Below are 27,862 nucleotides of genomic sequence, written 5' to 3' on the forward strand. Positions count from 1 at the left end.
AGCTCCAAAATCTGTACTTCCAGTAATGATAATAATAATCATCACGGAATTTGAAAGACCTTACTAGATGCCAAACACTGTGCTAAGCACTGGAGTAGAGGCAAGACAATCAGATCAGTCGTGGGGCCCATCCTCCTCACCGCCTCTGTGGCATGAACACCTCTCCATCCAGCATATTGGGGTGACAGCAGCCTTCTCGTTGCTTCTGATCTTGAAAGCAGGAGAAGGCAGGGCTTGGGAGGGAGGGAGGCAAATTTTCATTGACCCTTCTCCCTCCTTCTCACCTTCCCCTGCCTTCCAGGGGTTTGCTAAAAAACTGCCACCATGCAGGACTGAGCTGCCCCTTCTCCTTAGACATTCTGCCGCTCTCTTAAAATCCACTGAGGGGCATCACTTTGGGTTCTATCTATGTCCAGGTTTGGGGTGGGGTCACTGCCAGATAAATGGAGTTATGAGCAATAACATCTTAGTGAACAAGGTCCAGTACTGAATTGTGGATCCATATGGAATTGCAGCCTATTCTGGGACCTTCAGGGCATAATAATATCAATACTAATGATAATGATGATGATGATAGTAACAGTGATAATAAGAACAACAATGATAATTGCTTACAACAACTGAATTGTACTTTCCAAGCGCTTAATACAGTGCTCTGCACACAGTCAATGCTCAATAAATATGATTGAATGAATGAACTTAAGTTCTGGGGAAGACAAAGGAAAATCAGATGGGACATAGTTCTTGTCCAATTCGGGATCTCAATCTAAGGGGGAGGGAGAGTAGATACCCTCTCCGCATTTTATAGATGAAGAAACCAAGGCCCAGAGAGGTTAGGTGACTTACCCAATGTGACTCAGCAGGTCAGTGTGACAGAGCCAGGACTGGAAGCTGGGTCTTCTATACACCAGCCCAGGGCTTTTTCCACTAGACCACACTGTGTCCCTCGAGTACAATGCCCAGAAGTCAATACCATCCAACAGGATTGGACTCTCCTCGACCAAAGAGATGAGCAATCTGAGGTCTCTGGGTAGACTGAGGGAAGAAATTCCTAGAGCCACATGGAAACACTTTCATCTCAACCTTCTCTGGTAGAGGACATGGCTGTTAAAGATTACGGGAGACAGACAGAAATGAACTCTAAGTGCATACACTGCCAAGAAATAATGGGGGATTTGGGAGATTTAATAGTGTGCTGCAGGCACTGGGAAGCAGGCAGTGGGTGGTGTGGGCTCCGGTGGTAGAGTTTTCTCCCTGATTTGATTGATATTTTCTTTCGGGAAGAAGGAGGCCTGAACTTCAGCCTTCTAGCTCCTCCAGGCTTGCTGGAAAGAGTTACCCAGGCCCCTGTTGGGAATTGTATGTGTCTCTGGAAATGGAGAGCTACTCTAAGGGTTTGGAAGCTCAGCTAGCCTTTCCCTTGGGAAGGGGGCCAGAAGGAGCCATCCCAAGTCAATTGGCTAAGTGAGGCCCAGCCCCAGAGACATTTGAGGCCTGACCTAGATGGGACTCAGTTTGGACCTGAGGGAGGAGGTGGAGTTTGAAGAATTTGGGAAATGGCTTCCATTTTGTCTTCTTTACTTGGTGGGACCTGGAGAGAAGCTTGTTGGGGAGTAGAGGGTAGCAGAGTCTTCATGCTTGAAAAAATGCCTCTGACACTGAAGGATTCCCCTCACCCCAGATGCGTGCGCGTGTGTGTGTGTGTGTGTGTGTGTGTGTGTGTGTGTATGTACACCCCACAGTATAGGAACACACACAAACAAAGCCTTGTAGTATTTACCACTTGCAGGGCCTGGTGCTGTTTTGCGTTTCGCCTCGTGGTCTCACGCACCTCTCCCAGCTTCACTTCAAAAAAAGCCGCTTCTTTCCAGATTAAAGGCCCCACATCATATATCCACACAACAGTTTTTTGGCCTATGGATATTTCCTGGACTGTGTTAAAAAAGCTTAAAACAGGTTAATTTGCTGAGGGTTTTTTTTTTAATCCCAAGAACTTCCTCACCAGTTGGATTTTCTACAAACCTGTTGGGCCCCACATCCCCACCAGTTCCTAAGCTGTATATCTTCTTTCTCCTCTCCTTTCCCGCTCCTCCAACTCTCTGGTTTATAGCTTGAGGGATCTGCTTCCTGGACGATGCCCCTATGTCAAGCACAGAACCCTTTTGGGATGGAAAGGACTCACTTTCTTCCGCACAGTCTGTCCCATGTTTAGAGGACGGCCTACCCCTAATGTTAAACATTTTAAAAAATTGGCCACACATCTGTTTGATATTTAATTCAAAACAAATGGCAGGGAGAAATAAGCAAAAGTATACTGTAAAGTGTGACTTTTTTCCCTTTTAAACTTGAAACTACAAAGAAAGAGCAGGAATCTGTGATACAATGATCCAAGCAAGACACCAGTCAAAGGCTGCCCTTTTCATCTACTTTAACCTTGGCTTCTCCACTGACCTCAAAACAGAGACAATGGAGTCCTGATTCATCAGCTTTTCCTCTCACACTTTTCCTCTCACCACGTCAGCGGCAGAACAGAAGGCTGGAGGTCACCTAGGAGGAGAGGAAATTCCCACAGTTGTCTCCATTCAAAGGTAAGGGGATAGATAGGAAAGGGATCCATTCAAGGCTGAAAACTGGGCCCTTGTTTGTCTGGTAGTGGGGGAATCCAACTGTGTGGCCGATTGTTTTCTAAAGAATGGACTTCTGCCTGGACAGGACTAGGGTAGGGCAAGTGGAACTTCGGCTATTAGTGTAGCTTGATGGAGGCTAAGAGGATGGGGACCTGCCCTGTTCACAATGTATGATATTTTCTTTTAATTATTTTTATTTTTAATGGTATTTGTTAGGTGCTTACTATGTGCCAGGCACTGTACTAAGCACTGAAGAAGATAATCTGGACACTGTCCAAGTCCTACATGGGGCTCATGGTCTTATTCCCATTTTACAGATGAGGTAACTGAGGCATAGAGCCTCATGACTTGCCTAAGGTCACATAGCAGACAAGCAGAGCACACAGCAGAGCTGAGAATAGAACATAGTAATAATAATAATGTGGTATTTGTTAAGCGCTTACTATGTGCCGAGCACTGTTCTAAGCGCTGGGGTAGACATAGGGGAATCAGGTTGTCCCACGTGGGGCTCACAGTCTTAATCCCCATTTTACAGATGAGACAACTGAGTCACAGAGGAAGTTAAGTGACTTGCCCACAGTCACACAGCCGACAAGTGGCAGAGCTGGGATTCGAACTCATGAGCCCTGACTCCAAAGCCCATGCTCTTTCCACTGAGCCACGCTGCTTCTCCGAACATGGGCCTCCAGCTCCCAGGCCGGTGCTATTCCACTCTGCCACTCTACTTCTCGTTGCTTCATTCCCACTGCATTGATGAATGAAAAAGCTACAGAATGTGGCAAGAGAAAGGCACGCATGGGACTAGGGACAAGGCCTTGAGGGGAAAAGCACTTATCCTGGCACAGGAAAACTGAAAATTTTCATCCCTCACTGCAATTTCCCAGGGCCAAAGAGAGACTTTTCTATCCACTAGCCATGAGTTTTCTTTCACCCTGGGAATTAATGACTTGTATCGGAGGTGGGGCATTCTGGGAGAGATACATCCATGGCATTGGAGACGACTTGATGGCAGAAGACAAGACAAGAGAAAAGCCAGTTCACTTGGTGATGATCACTGTTCCACCAGAATTAACCCCTTGACTCCTGAGGGGTAAAGTGGGAGAGATTGCTAAATGTAGAATGATTTTCCACACTGGTTTCCATTGTTTGAGACTTAGAGGGTAATGGAGTCTCTCTCTCTCTCTCCAACAAGTCCACCAGACTAAAGCTTTCCCCACCTTCAGGGTCCTCCTGAAATCCCATCTCTTCCAGGTAATCTTCCCCAATACGGCCCCAACACCAAAGTCATGTAAACCTGACAACAGCCTTAAAACACTTGAGTGTTTGCGCCCAATGTCACCACTTACGTAGCTATATCAATCAATCAATCAATCAATCAATCAGTCGATGGTATTTCCTGAGTGCTTACCATATGCAGGTCAGTGAACTGAGCATTTGGGAGAGTGCACTACAACAGAGTTGGTGGGCATATATACATATATAACATATTTATTCATGTAAAATATGAATTTATAGTTTGTGTATATGTAGTGTATATATGCATATTTTCATTTTTTTAGCTATTTCATCCTGATAAATATGTATATACTGCTTCCTATTATGCCTTGTCTTTTGCCCTCTTCCCACTGTTGGTCAATTATTCTTGCTTGTCTGACTCCCACGTTAGATTGCAAGCTGCTTGAAGTCAGGGAAGTCTTGCTTCTGCTGAACTCTCCCAAATGTCTAATAGTATTAGGCTGGCCACTTGGCAGGCACTCTGCCAGAGCCATTGATTGACTGATGGCTCCTGTAAATGATGGGCTGGGAATATTTCTTGGACCAGCTTCTAATCCTCATGATCCAGTGCCTTGAAATGCAGCCTGTTAGGGCCACCACCTCCTGCCCAAGTGAGGAAGAGGAAGCTGAGTGAACAGAGGCCCCAGGGGAAAAGGAGGAAGTCACTCCTTGGCCTCATCTAGAGACTTCTGAGAAGTGTGAAGGCCATCAGTAGTCCTGCCCAACTCTTGTATGGTGAAAGCCATCTGGCTGATTACCTCTTTTGAGCAATGATAAGTGGATCCTTTCTCAGGTGCTGTCAGCTATTGTTTGTTGGGAAAGGGGGGAATTTCCCTCTTCTACCAGCTAAGAGCTTGGACTTGCTATTTATCCTTAGCCAATCAATCAATCAGTGGTATTTACTGGGGGCTTACTTGTGCAGAACTCTGTTTTAAATGTTCAGAAAAGTATAATACATTTGGGAGGCCACAATCCCTGCCCTTAAGGGACTTACAGTCCATCCTTATCCAAAGAACTCCCACCAGTTCTTTGGAGCAACCACTACTGTTCCAAGAGCAATCAGGCTTGCCCTGCCCTTAAGGAGCTTACAGTGTAATGGAGGAGGCAGATGGGCACCGCATTTACGGATAGTGAGAGTGGGAGGAAGAACAAAGTTCAGATAGGAGAAGCTGAGAGCAGGAAGGTAAATGTGGGAGGAGTAAGAAGGGCAAGCTGATGAGCAGCAGGAAAAGGAGAATCAATATGTGAGATGGAGAAAGGCCGGAGTAGAACATCAAAGCTGATGGGCAGGAGTTACTGCGGGAGGTGAAGGAAGGTGGGTAGCTCTTTGGAGAGGGGACTGACCTATGCCAAATGGCACTTCAAGGAGATCAGTCAATCAATCAATCATTGGTATTTATTGAGCTCTTACCATGCTCAGGCTACTGTACTAGAACTTGGGAACAGACATTACTAGATAAGGCCAATAATAATATTCATTCATTCATTCAATCATATTTATTGAGTGCTTCCTGTGTGCAAAGCACTGTATTAAGTGCTTGGGAAAGTACAACGAGAAACAGGCACATTCTCTGCCCACAGTGAGCTCACAGTCTAAGGATAGCTTAAGATAATATCATGGTAGTTCCTCCTCTAGAACCCTTGTAGGCAAGGAATGTGTCTACCAAGTCTGTTATATTGTATTTTCCCAAGTAATTAGTACGGTGCTCTGCCTACCATAAGCACTCAAAAAAAATACAATTGACTGATTGAAAATACAATAGAATTTGTAGATTTGCAGGGCTTAGTAGAAAGAACCATGCCTTGGACCACCCGTCCCTTATTCCCGGCTAGCTCTTTGACTGCCAATCGCTGACACATTTGCGCCAGGACTGCCTCTCCTTTGGAGCCAGGCCTTGGACCGCCAGTCCCCTTATTCCCAGCTGAATCTCTCTCCTCCACTGCTCAGCACCACAGGGACTCGGGATCTCCATTCCCTTGGAGATGCATCTTGGACCACCCATCCCTTATTCCCGGCTAGCTCTTTAGCTACTGATCACCGACACATCTGCACCATGACTGCCTCTCCTCTGGAGCCGCGCTTTGGACCCCTAATCCCTTTTCCCAACTGAATCTTTGTCCTCCAGTCATCTCTGCCACATGGACTCCAGACCTCTGCTCCCTTGGAGCCGTGCTATCAGATTTCAGTGACCTACCCCCAGGCTTATGGTCAGCTCCCCAACCCATACTTCTGCACCCCCGCCCAAGGACTCCGACACTGAGGATCACCCCCACCCCCCACGCCACCGCAGGCCCCACAGCCACCAGATCCACGAGTAGCTCCCAGACCTCCCCCCAACTTTCCTTTACCCTCTTAACCCATTCTGGTAGCAAACCTGAACCCCAGGACTCTGTTCTTCCCAGCACCCCTCCCTGCCCAGAGTCCTGGGACATTGTGCTCCCCTGCACCTCCCTCCCCCAGGCCTTGGGACATGGGGCTCCCCTGCTGCCGCCACCCCCCCCCGAGCCGTGGGACATTACAACCCCTACCAACCTCCCCCCCAACCCCGCCCAGAAGAAGCCATCCTTTGGGAAGCCCTCACTCCCTCCTCCCCTGTGAGGTGATAGATTTCTCCCAACCCCCCTTCCCCACCCCCATCCCAGGGCAACAATGCGCTTGTTCTCATTGTTTTACCTTAACCACCACCTGCCCCCGCAACCCACATCGGACATCCTCAGGGCTCCCTCCGCTGCCTCAGAGACATTTGGACCATGAGCCCCAGGACTCTCCTTGCCGCTGGCCTTTTGATTTTGATCAGATTGACCCTTAGTCAAGTCAACACCCAACCCTGGTCGTCACCCATTTATTAATAATATCTTATTGTATCATTAATATCTTATTGTATCTTATTACCACTTTGGCATGTTATCGTTAATTATTCTCAGTGCTGCCACCTACCTCTCTGGCCTCACCACGTCCTTCCACCCCCTCTCCTCCTATCTGTGCCTCCCAATCTTCCCAATCCTCTCCTTCCCCTTCCCCTCTCTCGCCCAGCTCTTTCCCGCTGTCTCCTCTGCCTCCTCCCCTCCCCTGCCCTAGAACCCCACTTTACCAGCACCACCCCTCTTCTCCCTTCCCCTGGGCTCCTCCCCACCAAACCCCCTCCTTCCACCCCCTCCCTTCCTTCTTCCCCACCCATGCCCTATCCCACTCCTCCTGTCTCACCGCCACCCTTCATCCCCCACTCCCTGCCCAGGGCCCTGCCATCTCATTCCCATCCAAATCCTCCCTTCCCCCCACTCCTTCCCCCCTCTCTCCCCTGCACCCACAGCTACTGAAAGTGTGGCCTTTGGAATCCCCGCTCCATTATAAGTAAACTACCTTTTATCCTTGACCTTTTCCTTTCCTGCTCTCTCATTCTCTTCGTCCTTATGGAGACTTGGCCTACTCCTGAAGACACGGTCTCTTCTGCTGCTGTCTCCAGCAGGGTCCTCCCCTTCTTCCATTCCCGCAGACTCACCAGAAAAGGAGGAGGCATCAATTTCCTTCTCTCACCCTGATGTCGCTTCCTCATTATCCCTCTTCTCCCTTTTCTCTCCTTCCCCTCCTCTGAAGCCCATATCATTCACCTCTACCACCCCCTCCAGATACTTGTAGCCATCATCTACCGCCCTCCTGCTCCCACCACAGACTTCTTCAACCACTTTCCTTCTCTCCCTGTCTGCCCACTCTGCTCCTCGGAGACTTCAACATACACATGGATGTACCCAGTGACTCCTCTGACACCTGCCTGCTATCACTCCTCAACTTTGCCAACCTTCTGCTCCTCCACACGTCGCCCACTCACCGACTTGATCACACCCTCCATCTTGTCATCTCCTACCGCTGCACTGTCTCCTCCCTCACCAACTCTGAAATCCCTCTCTCGGAACATAATTTTCTCACCTACCTCCTCTCACTATCTCTCCCACTGCAAATCTGTATAACTTCCTCACAGAGACCTCTGGTCTCTTGATTCCATCCACCTCTCCAAAAGCATCTCTCCCCACCTTGCCTCCCTTTCCTCTCTTCCCAATCTCGATGATCAAGTTACCACTCTCAACTCCACCCTCTCTACTCATCTCAACTCACTCACCCCCCTTTCCCTCTGCCGCTCTCGCTCCACTAACCCACAGCCCTGGGTCTCTGTCTCTGATCTCCTCCTTCGTTCTTATGCTCGAGCTAAAGAGCACTGCTAGTGAAGGTTCAAGCACCAAGCCAACCTTATCCTTTTTCAAATTTATCATTTCCTGCCTTAACTCTGTCCTCTCCTCCACCAGGCAAAACTTCTTTTCTTTCCTCACTGACACCCATGCCCGTCAACCCCGCCAATTGTTCCGGACCTTTAATTCTCTCCTCAGGCCCCCTGTTCCTCCCCTTTCCCCATCCCTTACACCCAGTGATTTGGCCACCTACTTCAACACGAAAATTAACACAATCAGGTCTGAGCTCCACAAAGTTGCCCCTTCCCCTTCTGCCTCCCCCGCTCCCCCAACCCTCTCCCCTACTTTCCCATCCTTCCCTGCAGTATCCTCAGAGGAGATCTCCTCCCTCCTCGCAAGTGCCACCCCCTCCACCTGTGCTTCGGCCCCTATTCCCATTCACCTTATAAAAACCATCACCTCTTCCCTCCTCCCCACCTTAATTTCTATCTGTAATTTCTAAGAAGCAGCGTGGCTCAATGGAAAGAGCCTGGGCTTCGGAGTCAGAGGTCATAAGTTTGACTCCCAGCTCTGCCACTTGTCAGCTGTGTGACTGTGGACAAGTCACTTAACTTCTCTGTGCCTCAGTTCCCTCATCTGTAAAATAGGGATTAAAAGTGTGTGAGCCCCACGTGGGACAACCTGATTACCCTGTATCTCCCCCAGCGCTTAGAACAGTGCTCGGCACCTAGTAAGCGCTTAACAAATACCAACATTATTATTATTATTATCTTCAACTGCTCACTTTCCAATGGATTCTTCCCCTCTGCCTTCATACATGCCAATGTCTTCCCCATCCTAAAAAAACCCTCTCTCGACCCCACTTCCCCTTCCAGTTATAGTCCTATCTCCCTCCTACCCTTCCTTTCCAAACTCCTAGAACAAGTGGTCTACACTCACAGCCTAGAATTCCTTAACTCTAACTCTCTTCTGGACCCTCTCCAATCTGGCTTCCGTCCCCTCCACTCTCCCAAGACTGCTCTCTAAAGGTCACCCATGACCTCCTTCTTGCCAAATCCAATAGCTCCTACTCTATCCTAATCCTCCTCAACTTCTCAGTTGCCTTTGACACTGTAGACCATCCCCTTCTCCTCCGCACCTTATCTCACCTTGGCTTCACGGAGTCCATCCTCTCTTGGTACTCTTATCTTTCTGGCCACTCATTCTCAGTCTCCTTCGTAGTCTCATCCTCTGCTTATCGTCCTCTAACTGTAGGGGTTCCTCAAGGGTCAGTTCTTGACCCTATTCTGTTCTCCATCTACACTCACTCCCTTGGTGAACTCGTTCACTCCTACAGCTTCAACTATCATCCCTATGCAGATGACACACAGATCTACATCTCCTCCCTTGTTCTCTCCCCATCCCTTCAGACTCTTATCTCCTCCTGCTTCCACAACATCTCCACCTGGATGTCCACCCTCCACCTAAAGCTCAACATGTCCAAAACTGAGCTACCCTCAGCCCTGTCCTCTTCCTGACTTCCCTATCACTGTGGATGTTACGACCATCCTTCCTGTCTCTCAAGCCCACAGTCTTGGTGTCATCCTTGACTCTGCTCTCTCATTCACCCCACACATCCAATACAACATCACCAAGATCCTCCCTTTCCTCTCCATCTAAATGGCCATTTACTGGTACAGCCTCTCATAATATCCTGTCTGGATTACTGTGTCAGCCTTGTCTTTGATCTCCCTTCCTCCTGTCTCTCCCCACTCCAGGCTATTCTTCATTTCACTTCCCAGCTCATCTTCCTGCAGAAATGGTCTGGGCATGTCACTCCCCTCCTTAAAATCCTCCAGTGGTTGCCTATCAACCTCCACATGAAACAAAAATTTTACATTCAGGGCTTCAAGGTTCTCCATCACCTTGTGCCCTCCTACCTCTCCTCCCTTCTCTCCTTCTACTGCCCACCCCTTAAGCTCTGCTTCTCTGCCACCCACCTCCTCACCATCCCCCGTGCACGCCTATCCCGCCGTCGACCCCTGGTCCATGTCCTCCCACTATCCTGGAATGCCCTCCTTCCTCACCTCAGCCAAACTAACTCTCTTCCCTTCTTCAAAGCCCTACTGAGAGCTCAGCTCCTCCAAGAGGCCTTCCCAGACTGAGCTTCCCCTTTTCCCTCTGCTCCCTCTGCTCCCTCTCTGCCCCCCCATTCAACTCCCCTCAGCTAAGCCCCATTTCTCCCCTTTCCCTCTGCTCCTCCCCCTCTCCCTTCCCCTCCCCTCAGCACTGTGCTCATTTGTATATATTTTTATTACCCTATTTCTTTTATTAATGAGGTGTACATCTCCTTGATTCTATTTATTGCAATTGTCTTATTTTTGTATGTCTCTCTCCCCCGATTAGACTGTAAGCACATCAAAAGGCAGGGATTGTCTCTATCTGTTGCCAAATTGTACATTCCAGGTGCTTAGTACAATGCACTGCACATAGTAAGCGCTCAAAAAATACGAATGAATGAATGAAAGAGCACAGGCTTGAGAGTCAGAGGTCGTGGGTTTCAATCCCTGTCCCACCTCTTATCAGCTGTGTGACTTTGGGGAAGTCACTTAAATTCTCTATGTCACAGTTACCTCATCCTGTAAAATGTGGATTTAGACTATGAGCCCCACATGGGACAACCTGATTATCTTATATCTATCTCAGCATTTAGAACAGTGCTTGGAACATAGTAAGTGCTTAACAAATGCCATCATTATTATTGTTATTGCCCTCAAGGTGTTTACAGTCTAGTGGATGTAATGCCATTATTATTATTGCCCTCAAGGTGTTTACAATCTAGTGGATGATCACGGTAGCAGCATGGAGCAAGGACTGAATGGAATAGAGAGGCTGGATTCCATCAGACTGCAACCTGAAGCCTGTCCCTATCAGGACCACATCTTCTATATGGAGGCAGATATTTGATACTCATTTTGCCCCTATCCATGTTTATATTCATACCCTTGGCTTCTCCTATTTGTAATCTATTTTCTTATCTGTCTCCTCCTCTAGAGTGTAAGCTCCTTGAGAGTAGGGATTGTGTCTACCAATTCTTATTACATCACACTCTCCCAAGTTTAGTTTAGTACCCTGCACAGAGTAAGCACTCGATAAGTACCATGGACTGATTGATTGAATATAAATGCTCAATATGTCCCCCCCATCCACCTGACACCAACTCATCCTTTGCAGTGTTCAGCAGTTTTGATTGGAGCACCCAAACCAGGTAAAAAAGAGAATAACATTTCCAGAGAATGTATGAGCTAGTATCCTCCTTTTCAGGACTCCTGGAACTCAGAAAAAAGAGATGTAAAAGTCTTTTGCCCTAGCCTGCTATAGAACACATTTTTCTGTGTCCACATCATCTTGATCCACCGTTTGTAAGGAACGCTCCCCACCCCCATCCCGTCTTCAAGGGACTTTTTGCATACAAGAGCCTGGTGAATGATGGCCTGGCCCCAGTGTCTGTAGCAGTATCACTTTCCTCACCTGGCTCCTGGAGCAGTCTCATATAGGGTGTCTGCTCCCCTTTGAAACAGGTGACTGTAAAACCAAAGTCAGTGAGAGCAATTTATTCCCCAGATCAAATTTTCCTTCTGCAGGATTGGAGCTCCCCAAGCCATAAAGAGTTTACAAACTCTCCAAAGAAGGATAATAGCTTCCTTTCTCATAGCCAGGTCAAGGAAAGGTAATGCATGCTTCCAACTTGTGGGGAATTCAACTCTAATTGTAGGTTTTATTTCACTTTATCCAACTGTGGGTTCTTGTGGAAGGGAAGGGGAGATTTGGGGCTGTACCCAGAGAACAGAGCCGTTCAAATTCTACGTCTGTCCATGAAGGGGTGGTGACTGGGTATCAAGTGGGACCAGTGGATATCTGGAGTACTGAACATCAGTGATGTGCAGCGGGTCGGCAGCCCATTACAAAGTGCATGGGCAGCCTTCACCGTCGTTAGCCAGCTGAGGGAAAAACTGGACTATAACCCAGATGCCACCACTGCCTACCTATTCTCTTGTTGCACTGCATGTCCTCAGGGTAACAAGACTGGCAGGTCTGAGAGAGTGTGAGTGGCACTGAGCAAGCCATTAGCACTGGAATCAATTCCTCTGCCCAGGTTTTCGGTCCTGAAGTCTCAAGACTGAGACTCACTGGTTGTTCTGATGGGAAACTCTGTCACTGTCACACCAGTTGGCACACACCAGAGCAGGGAGGGTAGAAGTCTTTAAAGCAAATGAACTGAGTTAATCAATCAATCCATGGGATTTATTGAGTGCTTACTGAGAGGACAATATAACAGAATTTGTAGACATGTTCTCTGTCAGCAAGGAGCTTGCAGTCTGAAAGGGAAGACAGATATTAAATTAAATTACTGCAATGAATGTAAGTATTGTGGGGCTGAGGGTGAGGTGAATATCAACTGCTCTGAAGGAACAGGTTCAAATGCATAAGCTACCCAGAAGGGAAAGGGGAAATGAGGGCTTAGTTAAGGAAGGCCTCTCAGAGGAGATGTGATTTTAATAAGACTTGGAAAGTAATGTCATGCATGAAGGGAAAGGGGTTTCAGGCCAGAGGGGAGACTAGACTTGGTTCTAGTCACGGCTTTGCCTCGTGTCTGCTGGGTAACCTTGAGCAAGGCATTTAAATCTCTGTACCTGTTACCTCATCTGTAATTAAATCCTCCTCCATCCAACTAGGACCGTGAGGGCCATGTGGGACAGGGATTCTAAGCAACCTGATGATCTTCTATCTCTCCCAGAGCTTAGAACAGTGGTTGACACATAGTAAGTGTCAAGTTAACAAGTATCTCTGACCCTTAGTATCTCTGAGCCTCAGTTTCCATATCTGTAAAATGGGGACTCAATACCCGTCCATCCTCCTACTTGGACTATGTGCCCCATGTGGAACAGGATTGCATCTGAGCTGATTATCTCCTATCAAAGCTAGTATTTAGTTCAGTGCTTGGCACATAGAAAGTACTGAACAAATGCAACAATTCCTTTTATGATTATTAAATACTGCCATTGGGCAGGCAGAGTCTTTGGTGAGCACTCCAATGGGAAACCATTCCTTTTTCCATGTCTGCTTTGTGTGGTCTGCAGAAACACTTGAAGCAGTATGACCTGATGGAAAGGGCACCGAACTGGGAGTCAGACAGAAGATCTGAGTTCTAATCCCTTCTTTGCCCCGATATACTATATAACCTTGGGAAAGTCATTTACCCTCTCCAGGCCTCAGTTTTTTCATCTATAAAATGAGAATGTTTCCTGCTGTTCCTCCATCTCATATTTGGGACAGAGACTGTGTTTGCTCTGATTATCTTGTATCTATTCTAGTTGTTGGAATAGCACTTGGCCCATATTAGCATGGAATCAATACCAGAGCTAATTAAATCTTAGAAGTTGGAACCCCTTACCTCATCCTCAAAATAATCTTCATTCAAGAATGGACCTAGTAAGACTAGTCAGAATATTTAAGTAATCAATAACCTAGAAACAATCCAGAACCCCACTGGGTATGATCCAGAAAACCTTTCTTTAATATCCATTCACAATTTTCCATTTTTTCAGCTTTCTGCCATGTCCCCTTGTTATTTGATTGTATGAAACTAAACAGCTCCTGCTTCTCTGTGTCCTTGTATCTGACCCTGTTGTGGTCAGGGATTGCCTCTGTTGCTGAATTGCATTTTCCAAGTGCTTAGTACAGTGGTCTGGTTACAATAAGCACTCAATAAATATGAATGACTGAATGAACAAATGAATGTTTCTCCCTCTGTCCCTCTATATTCCTTCCAGTTTCTCTCTTTCTCTCTCCCTCCATCCTTTTCTCTTAATCTCTCTGCTTCTCTTGGAGTTTCTGAACTGCAGTTATTTACAGAGTGCTACCTAGTCTCCCTTGATATGTTATCATCTCTCTCCAGTGGTTGGTACGGGAGAGAATGGAACTTCTAGATTCCAGCATGCTGGAACAATTATCCACGCTTGAAAAAAATCCTGCGCAATAAGGGAGAGTTCATTTAGGGTGTTTTAGGAGGCAGGGATTGTACCCAATGTCCCCCCAAGCAGCCTGAAAATTGTAGCTTGTTGATGCAAATAGACAAAAATCACACAGTTCCTCAGGATCGGAAATGGTGTATCCCTGGGTCTGTGCGAATTTGACTCATGTGGGATGCTTAATGATCTACAGACACCATAGAGTCTCTCACTGGATAATATCCACTTTATTGGGGCTATTATGTTTGTCCATATCTAAGGAATTTAGGCTGTAGGAAGCAGAAAGAGACTTGAAGAACTATGTCGGCTATGTCTATTCAAGCAAACTAGTAGATTGCAAGCTCCTTGAAGGCAGAGACCCATCTTTTACTTCTGGCGGACTATCCCAAATGTGTAAAATCATGTTCTGCATACAATAGGTGTCCAGTACAGAGCTCTTCACATTGAAATTCACAGTATATCTCTCTGCATAGAGTAGGTGCCCAGTTCAGTATGTTCTGCAGAGCATGTATTCAGTTTATGACTAAATTCTGTCAGTTCAACCTTCACAACACTGATAAAATCTGTGCTTTCCTCACCAACCAAACTTCTACCATATTAACCCGAGCACTTACTGGATCCCATCATGATTACTGTATCTTTGCTGATCTTCTGCCATATTTCTTTCCCTGCTCCAGTTCAGTCCATCTGCTGCCTGTATCATTTTTCTACAAAATCATTCCATCAATTTTTCCCCATTACTCAAGAACCTCCAGTGGTTGCTCATTCAGCTCTGCAATAAACGGAAACTCCTTATCACTGGTTTAAAAGCACCCAATCACCTTGTCCCCTCAACTCACCTCACTGCTCTCCCAGTACAACTCAGTCCACCCATTTTGCTCCTCCAATGCCAACCTACTCACTGTACTTCAGTCTAGTCTATCTTACTGCCAACCTTTCACCCATGTCCTGCCTCCAGCCTGGAATGTCCTCCTTCTTTATATCCAACAGACAAGTACTCTTGCCCACCTTCCAAGCCTTACTGAAGATACATCTCCTCCAAGAGACCTTCCCTGACTAAGGCTTCATTTCCTCTTCTTCCATTCCCTTCTGCACCATCCCAATTTGTTCCCTTTATTCATCCTTCTGCAGCCCCAAAGCTGTAATTTATCAGTAATTTATGTATTTATATTAATGTCTCCGTCTCTACACTATAAGCTAGTTGTGAGCAGGAGTGTGTTTAACAACTCTGTTATAGTGTTATATTGAACTCTCCTAAGTGCTTAATACAGTGCTTTCACACAGTAAGTGGTCAGTCACCCAGGTTGACTGATTGATTGATTGCTCAAACACCCAGAACAGTGTTGTGCACTAAGTGGATGACCAGATCAGAGTTCCATAAAATGTAGACTACTGAGACAATACATAGCACACAGTAGACATTCAAGGAGGTAGCATGCCCTATGGGGAAGGAGTCAGAACATCGGTTTTGTGGGGTTTTTTTGCTTTATATGTTAAGTACATACTTTGCACCAAGCACTGTACTGGGGTAGGTGCAAGATAATCAGATTGTATGCAGTCACTGTCCCATATAGAGCTCACAGTCTAAATAGAAGGGAGTAGGATTTGATCTCTATTTTATGGATGAAGAAACTGAGGCAGAGAGAAGTTAAGTGACTTGCCTAAAGGTCAGCAGATCAGTGGCATACCCTGACACCTATGCCCATGTTCTCTCCACTAGTCTATCTGCTAGCCTTGTCCTGGTTCTGAATCTAGTCTGCTGTGTGACCTCTCCTCTATCTGGCTGCTGACCACTTGCCCAAGTCCTGCCTCTGGCCTGGAACACCCTCCCTCTTAAAATCTGACCGACAATTACTCCCTCCCACTTAAAACCTTTATTGAAGGCACATCTCCATCAAGAGGCCTTCCCTGCCTAATCCCCCTTTCCTCTTCTCCTCTCCCTTCTTTGTTGCCCTGACTTGCTCTCTTTGCTCATCCCCATCGCAACCCCACAGCACTTATGTACATATCTGTAATTATAATTAATGTCTGTCTTCCCCACTCTTAATTGTAAGCTTGTTGTGAGCAAGGAATACACCTGTTTATCATTGTATTGTACTCTCCCAAGCACGTAGTACAGTGCTCTGCACACAGCAAGCATTCAATAAATGCTTATTTAAATTAATGAATGAAAGTTTGATTCCTCATCTATTAAATGGAGGTAAGATACCTCATATTCTTGCCTTTTAGATCGTGAGCATCTTGTGAAATAGGGACTGTGCCAGATCTGATTATTAGGCATTGATTGTAGCACTTGACACAAAGTAAGCACTTCATGAATACTATAATTATTAGCATTATCCTCAAACGGGAGTTTGGGACAAGAATTATTTAGGTCATTTATTCAAATTCTCACATTTTGTCCATTAGACCCTAAAACATAAGGGAAGGGAGAGGAGGAGAGTCACAGAGAGTCAGAGATACTAAACTCTTAGGATCTTGGATAAAAATCCTGGAAGACAAGCAGAGAAAGCAAGAAAAAGCAAGGAAAAAAGCTAACCCACCCTTTTCCATTTAAGGTTGTCTTGTCTTGTGTTCCCCATTATTGTCATTTTCAACAAAAGGATTCGGATAGCTCCAGTGACAGTTCCATATGGTGTGTTTATGTTACAGATGCAGAATCCACAAACAAAGGAAATGAATTTCCCTGTCTCCGAAAACAAAAACAATTATGAGACTGCAGCTCCCCCCAGGAGAACACCAGTCTCTGCAAACAAATGAGACCCTCAGGGTAAGGAATGCCAGTGCTAGATGGAAGGGGAATGGAGGAAGGGACGGAAGAGTGGAGGGAGAGATGAAAAGTGGATTGAGCTGAGGGATGGAGGAAAGGAGGAGGGTGTGAAGGGATGGAAGAATGAGGAGAGAAAGGAAGAGAAGCAGAGTGGCCTAGTGGGAAAAGCATTAGCCTGGGAGTTAGAGGGACTGTATTCTAATTCCATCTCTGCCACTTGCCTGCTATGTGATCTTGGTCAAGTCTCTTAATTTCTCTGAGCTTCAGTTTCCTCATCTGCAAAATAGGAATTAAATACCTGCTCTCTCTACCCTGTTAGACAGGGACAGTAATAGGGACAGTGTTCAACCTGTGAGGGATAGCATTCAGTGAAGTTCCCTCAGATTAAGTCCCTATCTTTCCAGATCCACTCAGCCTAGGCAGTCCCGGATATTTCCTTCTCCCTGATACCTTATATCTCTAGTCTCCAAATATGGATATAAGTGTGTCTACTGGGTGCTAGCGGCCGCTTTTAGATTATATGTCTCAAGTATCCAGCCAATGGAGAAAGGGCTTAGTCGCTGGGAGGAGGATGCGTTAGGGCTACAAAACTCTGCTTTGCACAGCCAACAGGCTCATTCCCTGGTTGATGCTGCTTGAGCGACAAGGGTGGTGCCCTTTCTCATGAGAAAGAATAAAGACTCTTTCTGTTCCTGATTCGGACTCTGATTTTAATTGAGAGGGAGTCAACATCCCACACAAACCTGATTGTTTTGATTCTATCCCACAGTTTAGTATGGTGCTTAGCACAGTGTAAAAGCTTAACAAATGCAACTTTTCATCAGTGTTATTTTTAATAATAATAATATGGAAGGAGGAAGTAGAATATAAGGGAATGCTCACTGTTTAGGGGCAGGCAGCCAGGCTGCTGCTCTGCACAGGAAGAAGGTTAAAACGCTGGGTTTATGAGCATATAACAGATCTCCTGGTTTGCAAACAATCAGGAGAGCAATTAGCTTTCTATATACAGCATTTTATCACCAAACTGAATCACCAAGCTGCATTTTCCTCCTCTACCAGCTCTCTGCTCTTGAGCACCCCAAGTAATTCTTTGATATGGAAAGTGAGCGTTTACTGTATTTACATATTCTGTAAAATACACATTCAGTTTGAATGAAGAGATCGGGTAGCTAAAGTCACACAGCCTCCTTCGTTGGCTGTGGTGGGATGACTGGGTTTAAATTCAGCAGATATTGAAAACTCGTATCTTTGGAAACAATCTATTTTTGACCTGGAACTTCAAGGCACCTGGTAAATGTTTATATAGACTTTATAGGATTTGCATGCAGTCTGTTAGGAAATATTAGACAACAGTCCTTTGAGCTATCGTCTCCCCTTTTTAAGGGCACATACCATGTACATAGAACCCTGAACTATTTCTGGTGTTCCTGCTAGCAGTGTTGTGTCACCTGCCCCAAAATGGAGTCAAGAGAGTTACAATAAAAATAAATGTGGTGGGTGTAAAATGCTTACTATATGTCAAGCACTGTACTAGGGGCTAGAGTAGATATAAGCTAATCTGGGCAGACATTATTCCTGTCCCATATGGGGCTCACAGTCTAAGTAAGAGGGAGAACAGGCCCTGAAGTTCCATTTTACAAATGAGAAACTGAGTCCCAGAGAAGTTAAGTGACTTGTTCAAGGTCACACAGCAGGCAAGAGACAGAGCCAGGGTTAATAACTGTGGTATTTGTTACGTGTTTACCAACTGTCAGACACTGTACTAAGTGCTGAAGTAGATACAAGATATCTGGTTTGGACACAGTCCCTGTTCCACATGGCTTTACAATCTTAATCCACATTTTACAGATGAGGAAAATTTGGCACAGAGAAGTGAAATAAGCCAGAGTCACACAGCAGACAAGTGGTAGAGTTGGGATTAGAACCCAGGTCCTCTGACTCCCAAGCACACTATGTTCAGGCTCATGATCTTTCCACTAGCCCACTCTGCTTCTCTGGTGGAACCTTAGTTTTTCTATTTTGGCCTCATCTGTTCTTTCTCTGCTCTTTCCTTCTTTTTAGGAAGACCCTAAAGCCGTGAGAAGAGACCTAAACTCTTCCTTTCAAAAATTTATTGTAACCATTGTTGCGGACACTGTTGCGGATCGCCTCAAGATGGCGATGGTGAAGCCAGCCTCAAGCTTACGTCATTCATTCATTCGTTCGTTCATTCATTCATTCGTATTTATTGAGCGCTTACTATGTGCAGAGCACTGTACTAAGCGCTTGGAATGTACAAATCGGTAACAGATAGAGACAGTCCCTGCTCTTTGACGGGCTTACAGTCTAATCGGGGGAGACAGCATTAATAAAAATAGAGTAGTAAATCTACACAAATATAGACAAGAGCTGTGGGGAGGGGAAAAGGGGCAGAGGTAAAGGGCTCAGTCTGGGAAGGCCTCCTGGAGGAGGGGAGCTCTCAGTAGGGCTTTGAAGAGGGGAAGAGAGGGAGTTTGCCAGAGGTGAGGTGGGAGGTCATTCCTGGTTGGTGGCAGCACGGGCCAGGGGTCGACGGTAGGACAGGCACCAATGGGGGACGGTGAGGACGTAAGCGGCAAAGAAATGGAGTGTATGGGGACCACAAACACACGTTAACTGTAAAATGCCTGCGCCATTGCTGTAAAATGCCTGTGCCATTACCTGTGCCATGCGGACCGTAAAATGGCCACCCCATGTGAATCTTCTCTACCATGCACCACTTCAAACCTCACACATCACTCTCGCGCGGGCTGGTCGGGTGTCATGGGATTATGAAAGTGTTTACTGATTGATTACTGTTACTATGTGTGCCTAGCCCCAGTTGGGTGCCCTGCACCAGCTGTGGGGGGTACCACCCTTCCAATTAAACTGCCAGAGCGCCCTGGGATCGGGGCGCTGTGGTCACTGGTACCCCCTCGGGGTGAACAGGCTGCTCACAACTTTCCTACTGTCCTGATCTTTGACCTGTTCTCTCGGAGTCTTTCGTCTCTTCTTTGACTAAATGAACCCTTCCTAATTTGTCTAATTTTTGTCGATAACACCATGTTTTCCTGATTTGGTTCATTCATTCAATTCATTCATTCAATCGAATTTATTGAGCATTTATTGTGTGCAGAGCACTGTACTAAGCACTTGGGAAGTACAATTCAGCAAGAAATAGAGATAATCCCTGCCCACAACTGGTTCACAGTTAAGAAGGGGGGAGACAGACATCAAAACAAGTTAACAGGCATCATATATGCAAGTGTTTTGGGGCGGGGGGTAGAGCAGACAGAGCAAGTTGGGGCAATGGGGAGGGGACGGGGAGCAGAGGAAAAGGAGGCTTTAGTGTGGGAAGGCCTCCTGGAGGAGGTGAGCTTTCAGTAGGGCTTTGAAGGGGGGAGGTGTGCTAGTTTTGCGGATTTGAGGAGGGATCCAGGCCAGAGGTAGGACGTGGGCCAGGGGTCGATGGCAGAACAAGAGAGAACGTGGCACAGTGAAGGTTAGCACCAGAGGAGTGGAGTGTGGGCTGGGATGTAGGAGGAGAGAAGAGAGGAGAGGTAGGATCAGGCAAGGTGATTGAGAGATTTGAAGCCAAGAGTGAGGAGTTATATGGAGGTTGATAGGCAACTGCTGGAGATTTTAAGGAGGGGGATGACATGCCCAAAGTGTTTCTGTAGGAAGATATTCCAGGCAGCAGAGTGAAGTATAGACTGAAGCAGGGAGAGACAGGAGGTTGGGAGATAAGGAAGGATGCTAATGCAGTAATCCAGTCGGAATATGATGAATGATTGTACTAATGTGGTAACATGGTTATTGCAGCAGTCGCAATTTGTCTAATTATTTTTCTTAACTTCACTCTCCTCTGTATCTGTCTGCCCTCACCTAGACTGCGAGCCCTTGGTGGGGCTGAGGATCATGCCTTATTTGATTGTATTTCATCTACCCCAACACTTAGCTCAGTTCAAGAATCCCTTTTTGTAATGGCACTTGTTAAGCACTTACTAACTGCTAGTCCATGGTACATGGGATACTCTTAGTAGGAAGGAAAACAGGTATTGAATTCTCATTCTGCAGTTAAGAAAACTGAAACACAGATAAGTGAAATAACATGCCCAAGGTTATATTGCAAACAATTGGCAAAGCCAGGATTAGATCCCAGGCCCGCTCTCTTTCCACTAGGCCATCTGCTTCAATGACATGAATGGTGATATTCCAACCAATATCCCGAAAGATTACACCTCTTCCTAGAAACCAGGCTTATAAGGAAATCTCTCAGATCGTTTAGGCAGTAAAACATTTGCATAGGAATGATCCAATTTTGAGGAATGAGAGGATGTTCAGAGGGTTCTCCACTATATCTAGCTTCCCAGGGCCAGTGTCTGTGGATGGCAGGAAGTGCCTTGATGGCCGCATCTTCTTCCCTGATTTAAAACTCCCTCCCTTCCCTCCCAAGCTTCACCAGCCTCCAGCTGTCCCCATCTTCAAAGCCCTCCTGAAATGCTACCTCCTCCCAGAAGCCTTACCCCGCTGAATTCCTAACCCTCCAAGTCACATCATCCCCACAATTATGCTAGTGCACACACATTTTTAACATTCAATCATTTCTTTGGTTATTTCATTCTCATACATCTACCAATTACATCCCTGTTCTTTCCCCAGCTCCTACTGGTCATAAATAATTTGTCTGTGTGTCTCCAATAGATTGTAAGTACTTTGAAGACAGAGACCAGGTTATTTGCTCCTACAGTTGCCTCCCGAGTATTCAGATCTATGTTCTGCCCACAGTAACTGCTTCATAAAGACCATCAAATGCTTGATAACTTGGAATGATCGTCTGCAGACAAATGCAGATGAAAGCAGAAACCACTGAGCTGGAAACTGTTGCCTCAGGCCCCCTGTGCTTCAGCAGTGCCCCCCACATCAAAGGCAATAGTGGAGTAAAATCCCTCTCTGTGCCCTAGAAAGGTGGTAGCAGACAGTCAGCTACCCCTTCCCCAGTTCCCTATCTGAGGTCGCTGAGAGACCTCTACCAGGTAACTGCTCCCCAAAGGGCCTTTTTCAAGGGCACTAGAGGATCTGAATCAGAGAAGAAGGGAAGGCTGGGAGGCAGGGGATGGGCGTCAAAGTATGGACAGAATTGTCAGGTGTGTGAGCCAGCCCTTTGCTCTCTGCACATTCTGAATACCACCCTCTCTATTCTCTGCCTTCCATGCACTGGCTGTTAACCATTTTGGGCCCTATTCACTCTCCAAGGGATAGGAGAAATAGTTACTCCTTGCTTGCAATCCTTGCAAATTGGTCAGAGCTCTAACCACCACTCGCACTTTCAGATCTGGCATCCAGAGATGGGGAGAGCTGAAAAATCCATAAGGAGACAGTTCAGGGCAGGACTTCAGCAGAAGGACGCTTAAGAGGGCACTGGGCCAATTCACATTCAGCCAGTGGCTTTTGACTTTCCAGCTCAAGCAGATGTTTACTATCACCTAATAGTCCAAGGGTAGTTTACCCTCTAGATGCTACCTTGGCCATTGATTCATCATCATACTCATCCTCATCACCATTATCATCATCATCGTTATCCTCATCAGCAGTATTTATCGAGTGCCTTCTAGCTGCAGAGGGTTGTTCTGAGTGACACCTGTGGGCAGAACAGTGTACCGAATGCTTTCTTTGTGCAGAACACTGTGCTGAGGGTCTGCTGAGTGCAGAGCACTGTTATTAATAATAATATTTGTTGTATACTCTCTGCGCATTGTACTAAGCACCTGGTCAGTTCAAAAGAGAGAGATGACACACTCCCTGTTCCTAAAGCACTAACAATCTAAATCTGAGAATCTTCTGAGTGCATGCCCCTGTGGTGGAGCCAACTGGGTGTAGAGCACACAGAGTACCTGATACTTGGGAGCCTGTGATAAAAGTAGAAGACACAGTGCCTACCTTTGAGGAGCCTACAACCTTATTTATCTAAGGACAAAGTGTTCAGAGGCCCAGATGGTTCTAGCATCGATCTCATGGACCCTACACTTGCGTCTTTGTCCACTGACTCTGTCTCTTCTGGAACTGCCTCCAATTAATCTTTCTCTTCTGCCTTGGCCTGGTAAATCAGAGGTGAGCTGCTGAAATGAAGGTGGCAAACAAACTCTTCTCTGGAAATGCCGGCCTCAGTGCAGATCACCATCTGGATCCCAGCAAACATGATCTGGGAGACATCCATCAGAGGGATCTGTTGCAGGTATTTGCGACTGAACCCATTCACCCACACTTTGCTGGTTTTGCTCAGGATCTTCAGACATTGCCCATGGAGACATTGCCTTTTTCTAGGTATGGATCCAAACACACATGCTGGTGGGAGATTCCTGGGTCCCAGAATTTCAGATAAGCGTCATGCCCTTTCCCAAAGAGGAGATCAGTGTCATCGTGGTACAAATGTTGTGGGATGTCCCGAAAGATCCCAGAATCTTGCTGCGGATGATGAAGGTATATTTGAAGGATAGTCACTGATTTCTCCATCTCCAACAAAGGATAGAAGAGGTAGGGAGGGAAAAGGCTCCATGGTGAACCTGGGAAAATGAGTTTGATGATTAGATTCTTAGTAGTAATAGGAGGAGGCGGAGGAGGAGAAATAGTATTTACTAAGTTGCTTACTGTGTGAGGAGCAGTGAACCTTCTTACAGACTTGTTCTTTGGCATTTTAGGTTGACAGAATATTCTTGAATTCCCAACCTCTGAATTGCTGACATGCCAACTGGGTGCCATTCACCTAGAGTTGTAGGTACACAGGCAGTATGGCCTAGGGGAAAGAGTAAGGGGATGGGAATCAACAGACTAGGGTTTGAATTTCTGCTTTACCACTGTAGGACTTGTGTATGACCTGAGATAAGTCACTTAATCTCTCTGGGCCTCTTTTTTCCCCTCTGGGTCCTTTTCTCCTCAATTTTCTCTCCCAATAGAGGATTTAGGTTGGGTCTTATCTGATGATCATATCTTTGGAATCCAGTGACATTATTATTATTGCTATTATAACTAATCATAATATATCCCATTGGGAATAATTATATCCCTCTTTCTAAATTGTACCTGTTTCCAGTTTGGGTTTTGAGCAGTATGTGTGAAAATTGATTTTGGCATTATCTCCTCATCACACCCATTTTGTTTTGGTGAAACATTAGTTTTATCTTATTAATTAAATCAATCAATTATAATTATTGAATGCTTACTGCATGCACAGCACTGTGCTAATCACTTGGGAGAGTACACAACAATAGAGTAGGTAGACAGGTTCCCTGCTCACAAGGTGCTTACAGTCTAGAGGGGGGAGACAGGTATTAATATAAACAAATAAGCTATAGGTATGCACGAGTGTTGTCGAGTTGAGAGTGAGGTGAATAAGAGTGCAAATCCAAGGTCAAGTGAAATGCAGCAAGTAGTGGGAGAAGAGGAAATAAGAGCTTAATAGGGGAAGGCCTCTTGAAAGAGATGTGCATCTAATATGGCTATGAAGATATGGTGGTCTGTTAGACTTGAAGAGTTAGGGATTCCCAGGCCAGAGGCAGGATGTGGGTGAGATAGTGTGAGATAGACAATATTGAGGAACAGTGGCATTAGAGGAGCGAAGGGTATGGGTTAAGTTGTAGTGAGAAATGAGAGAGGTGAGGTAGGAAGGGGCTAGGCGATTGACTGCTTTAAGGCTGATGGTAAAGACTTCTGTTTAATGTTGAGGTAAATGGCCAACAATAGGAGGCTTGTGGGGAGTAGGGAAAAGTACTGAAAGGATTTGTAAAAAAAATGATCTGAGTAGCAGAGTGAAGTATGGACTGAAGTGTGGAGAGGCAGGAGGCCAAGAGGTCAGCAAAAGGCTATTGCAGTAATAATAATAATAATGTTGGTATTTGTTAAGCGCTTACTATGTGCCGAGCACTGTTCTAAGCACTGGGGTAGACATAGGGGAATCAGGTTGTCCCACATGGGGATCACAGTCTTAATCCCCATTTTACAGATGAGGCAACTGAGTCACAGAGAAGTTAAGTGACTTGTCCACAGTCACACAGCCGACAAGTGGCAGAGCTGGGATTCGAACTCATGAGCCCTGACTCCAAAGCCCGTGCTCTTTCCACTGAGACACACTGCTTCTCTAAGTTAAGTAGAAGTTAAGACAGGTTAGAAGAAATGGTTAGAATGGTTAGAAATGGTTAGCAATTTGTATGGAAAAGAAAGGACAGATTTTAGGAATGCTGTGAAGGTTGAACTGACAGGAATTGGTGACGGACTGAATATGTTGGTTAAATGAAAGAATAAGTTGAGGAAAACATCATGTTTACAGACTTATGAGATGGGGGACAACAATAGGAAAGTCAGGGGAAGGATTGGGTTTGGGTAGGAACATAAGGAGTTCTGTTTTGAAAATGTTTAGTTTGAGGTGTAGGCTGGAAATCCAGGTAGAGATGTCCTGAAGAAAGGGGGAAATAGAAGACTGCAGAGAAAGAGATCAGGGCTGGTGATGTAGATTAGAGAATCAGTTCTTATAGAGATGGTAGTTGAAACCATGGGAGTGAAGCAGTTCTCCAGTGGAGTAGAATATAGATGGAGAATCATCATAACCCATTTAAGCCACTAAAACCTTCTTTTTGGCCTATTCTTAGGTGCAAACACATATGGGAAACATATTGCTCTTTCAGTTACCCCAGGCAAGGTCCCAATTTTGTGTTATGCTTACTTATACATAACCACACACGTGTATATGCTTATGTATACACCCCACCCCACCCTACCACACAAAAGGAATAATGTATATTCATTTATTCATTTTTTTATTTCCTTCCTGTTTCATATCATATCTGTATATTTTTCTGCTCTCCCCTTGTGTATGATATGTATGCCTGCCTGCCTTCTCCATAGATTGAAAGCTTCTCGAGGGCAGGGACTACCAGTATTTGTTGTGTTTTTTAAGCAGTGTAGGAGAAGGTCTCCAGTACCCAGTCCATTATTGTCCATTCTGTACATCAGTGGCTGTGCTAGATAATCTTGTGTAACTTGTCCATGTGGTGTATCCTACATTGTGTGTAACTTGTCTACTATTATGAATTGCATTCATTATTATGTATTCTGCTTATTGCTTTGTTTCCCTTACAGTATTTTGTATCCTGTAATTTTTTTATGTATCCTATCCATCATTGTGTATTCTATTCATTCTTCTTCTTCCACTCCCTTCTGCATTGCCCTTGTTCTTGGTTTTGCACCCTTTATTCATAACTCCCTCACCCCACAGGACTTACAGACATAGCCATCATTTATTTACTATTTACTAATATTAATGCCTGTCTCCTCCTATAGACTGTAAGCTCATTGTGGAATGTGTCTGTCAACTCTGTTATTTGGTAGTCTCCCACGTGCTTAGTATAGTGCTCTACATGCAGTATGAGATCAATCAAATAGGGTATCTATTGGGATTGATCTATTGGGTATTGTATAACTGGTCTGTTGTTGTGTGTCCTGCCTATTTTTGTGCAGCCTATCCATTTTGTTTAGGCCTAAAATATTATTTCCAGAACATGCTGACATTATCTGGACAGAATTTATGACACTGCCTCCAGAAAGGGCAAGCAAGGAATTTAAATTTTAACAGCCACTGTGGGGGAGGGACACTGCAGCAGATGCAGCTATTTCCATATAAATAAGAGCCGCCAGATGCTTCGTAAAGTACTAAGAATGATCTGGATCTGGCACAGAGGGATGGATGCAGGGAAAGAGAGAAACTCAGGCAGCACAGGGCCCACATGAATCCTCCCCACCCAGTGAACCCTAGGTTTCTGCTGCCAATTGGTCTGTGCTTGGGGTGCACTGCTCTGACCATGGAGCATTAGTCTGGGAGACAGGAGCATGAGGGAGGAGGAAGAAGTAACAGGAGAGGTTTGTGAACTCCAGTACAGATAGCACCACCCTGGATGGACTACCTGCCCTCAGCAGATGGGCAAATTCCTGGAATTCCAGGGCCCAAGGTAGAATCTTTGGATGAGGTATTTTATAATTTCACTGGTTAGGGATTAGGGGTTGTTCTGAAATGCTGCTGCTTCCCACTCGCCCTCTGAGTATATGCTCCCCTATATATCCTCCCCATAAACTGACTCCCCGTGGGTAGCCCTGTCCACCATTTTTCTTCCTAGGTGTAGGATTTGACTGAACAAACCCAGTCACTCAGGGGCTCATATCAGGTGTTCACATTCTAAAGAAACTAGTCCCCCTAGATTCTGGAGCATCCCCTCTTTCTGAAGTAAAGCATTAATAATAACTGTGGTACCTGTTAAACATTTACTATCCGACAAGCACTGTGGGAAACAATGGGGTAAATACAAAATAATCAGGTCAGACACAGTCCCTGCTTCGCATGGGACTCGGAGCCAAAGGGGGAGGAAGAGCAGATATTGAATCCCCATTTTACCGAAGAGGAACTTAATAATGTTGGTATTTGTTAAGCGCTTACTATGTGCAGAGCACTGTTCTAAGCGCTGGGGTAGACATAGGAGAATCGGGCTGTCCCACATGGGGCTCACAGTCTTAATCCCCATTTTACAGATGAGGTAACTGAGGCCCAGAGAAATTAAGTGACTTGCCCACAGTCACACAGCCGACAAGTGGCAGAGCTGGGATTCGAACTCATGACCTCTGACTCCAAAGCCCGTGCTCTTTCCACTGAGCCACTTGTGATGCAAAGATGTGAAGGGACTTGCCCAAGGTCACACAGAAGGCATGTAGCAGGGCTGAGACTCGAACCTGGGTACCCTGATTCTTGGGTCCATGTTTTACCCACTAGGTCATGCTGTTTCTCCAATTACCACCTCAGCACTCATGCTCTCTAGCCACCTGTATAGCTCTCTCATATGGATCAGTTTTCATGTGCAACTTGCTTATTCACTTATTCATCTTTCATTTCCTTTTTCCTGAAAAGCAAATAATTGTGTGTCTCTTTCTCCTTCCATATTACAAACTCCTTGAGGGCAGAG

At 45.8% G+C, this 27,862-nt stretch overlaps 1 long non-coding RNA gene across 1 annotated transcript; it reads left to right on the forward strand.

Annotated features, from left to right (window-relative positions):
- The first annotated feature begins 2,465 nt into the window (after nt 1-2,465).
- Nucleotides 2,466-19,039, forward strand: LOC114808652. Its single transcript, XR_003756481.2, has 3 exons — nt 2,466-2,588; nt 16,748-16,865; nt 18,927-19,039. It is a non-coding gene; the product is annotated as an uncharacterized LOC114808652 (long non-coding RNA).
- The last annotated feature ends 8,823 nt before the right edge of the window (nt 19,040-27,862 follow it).

The sequence above is a fragment of the Ornithorhynchus anatinus genome, chromosome Y1 (genome assembly GCF_004115215.2).
Source record: "Ornithorhynchus anatinus isolate Pmale09 chromosome Y1, mOrnAna1.pri.v4, whole genome shotgun sequence".
NCBI classification, from domain to species: Eukaryota; Metazoa; Chordata; class Mammalia; order Monotremata; family Ornithorhynchidae; genus Ornithorhynchus; species Ornithorhynchus anatinus.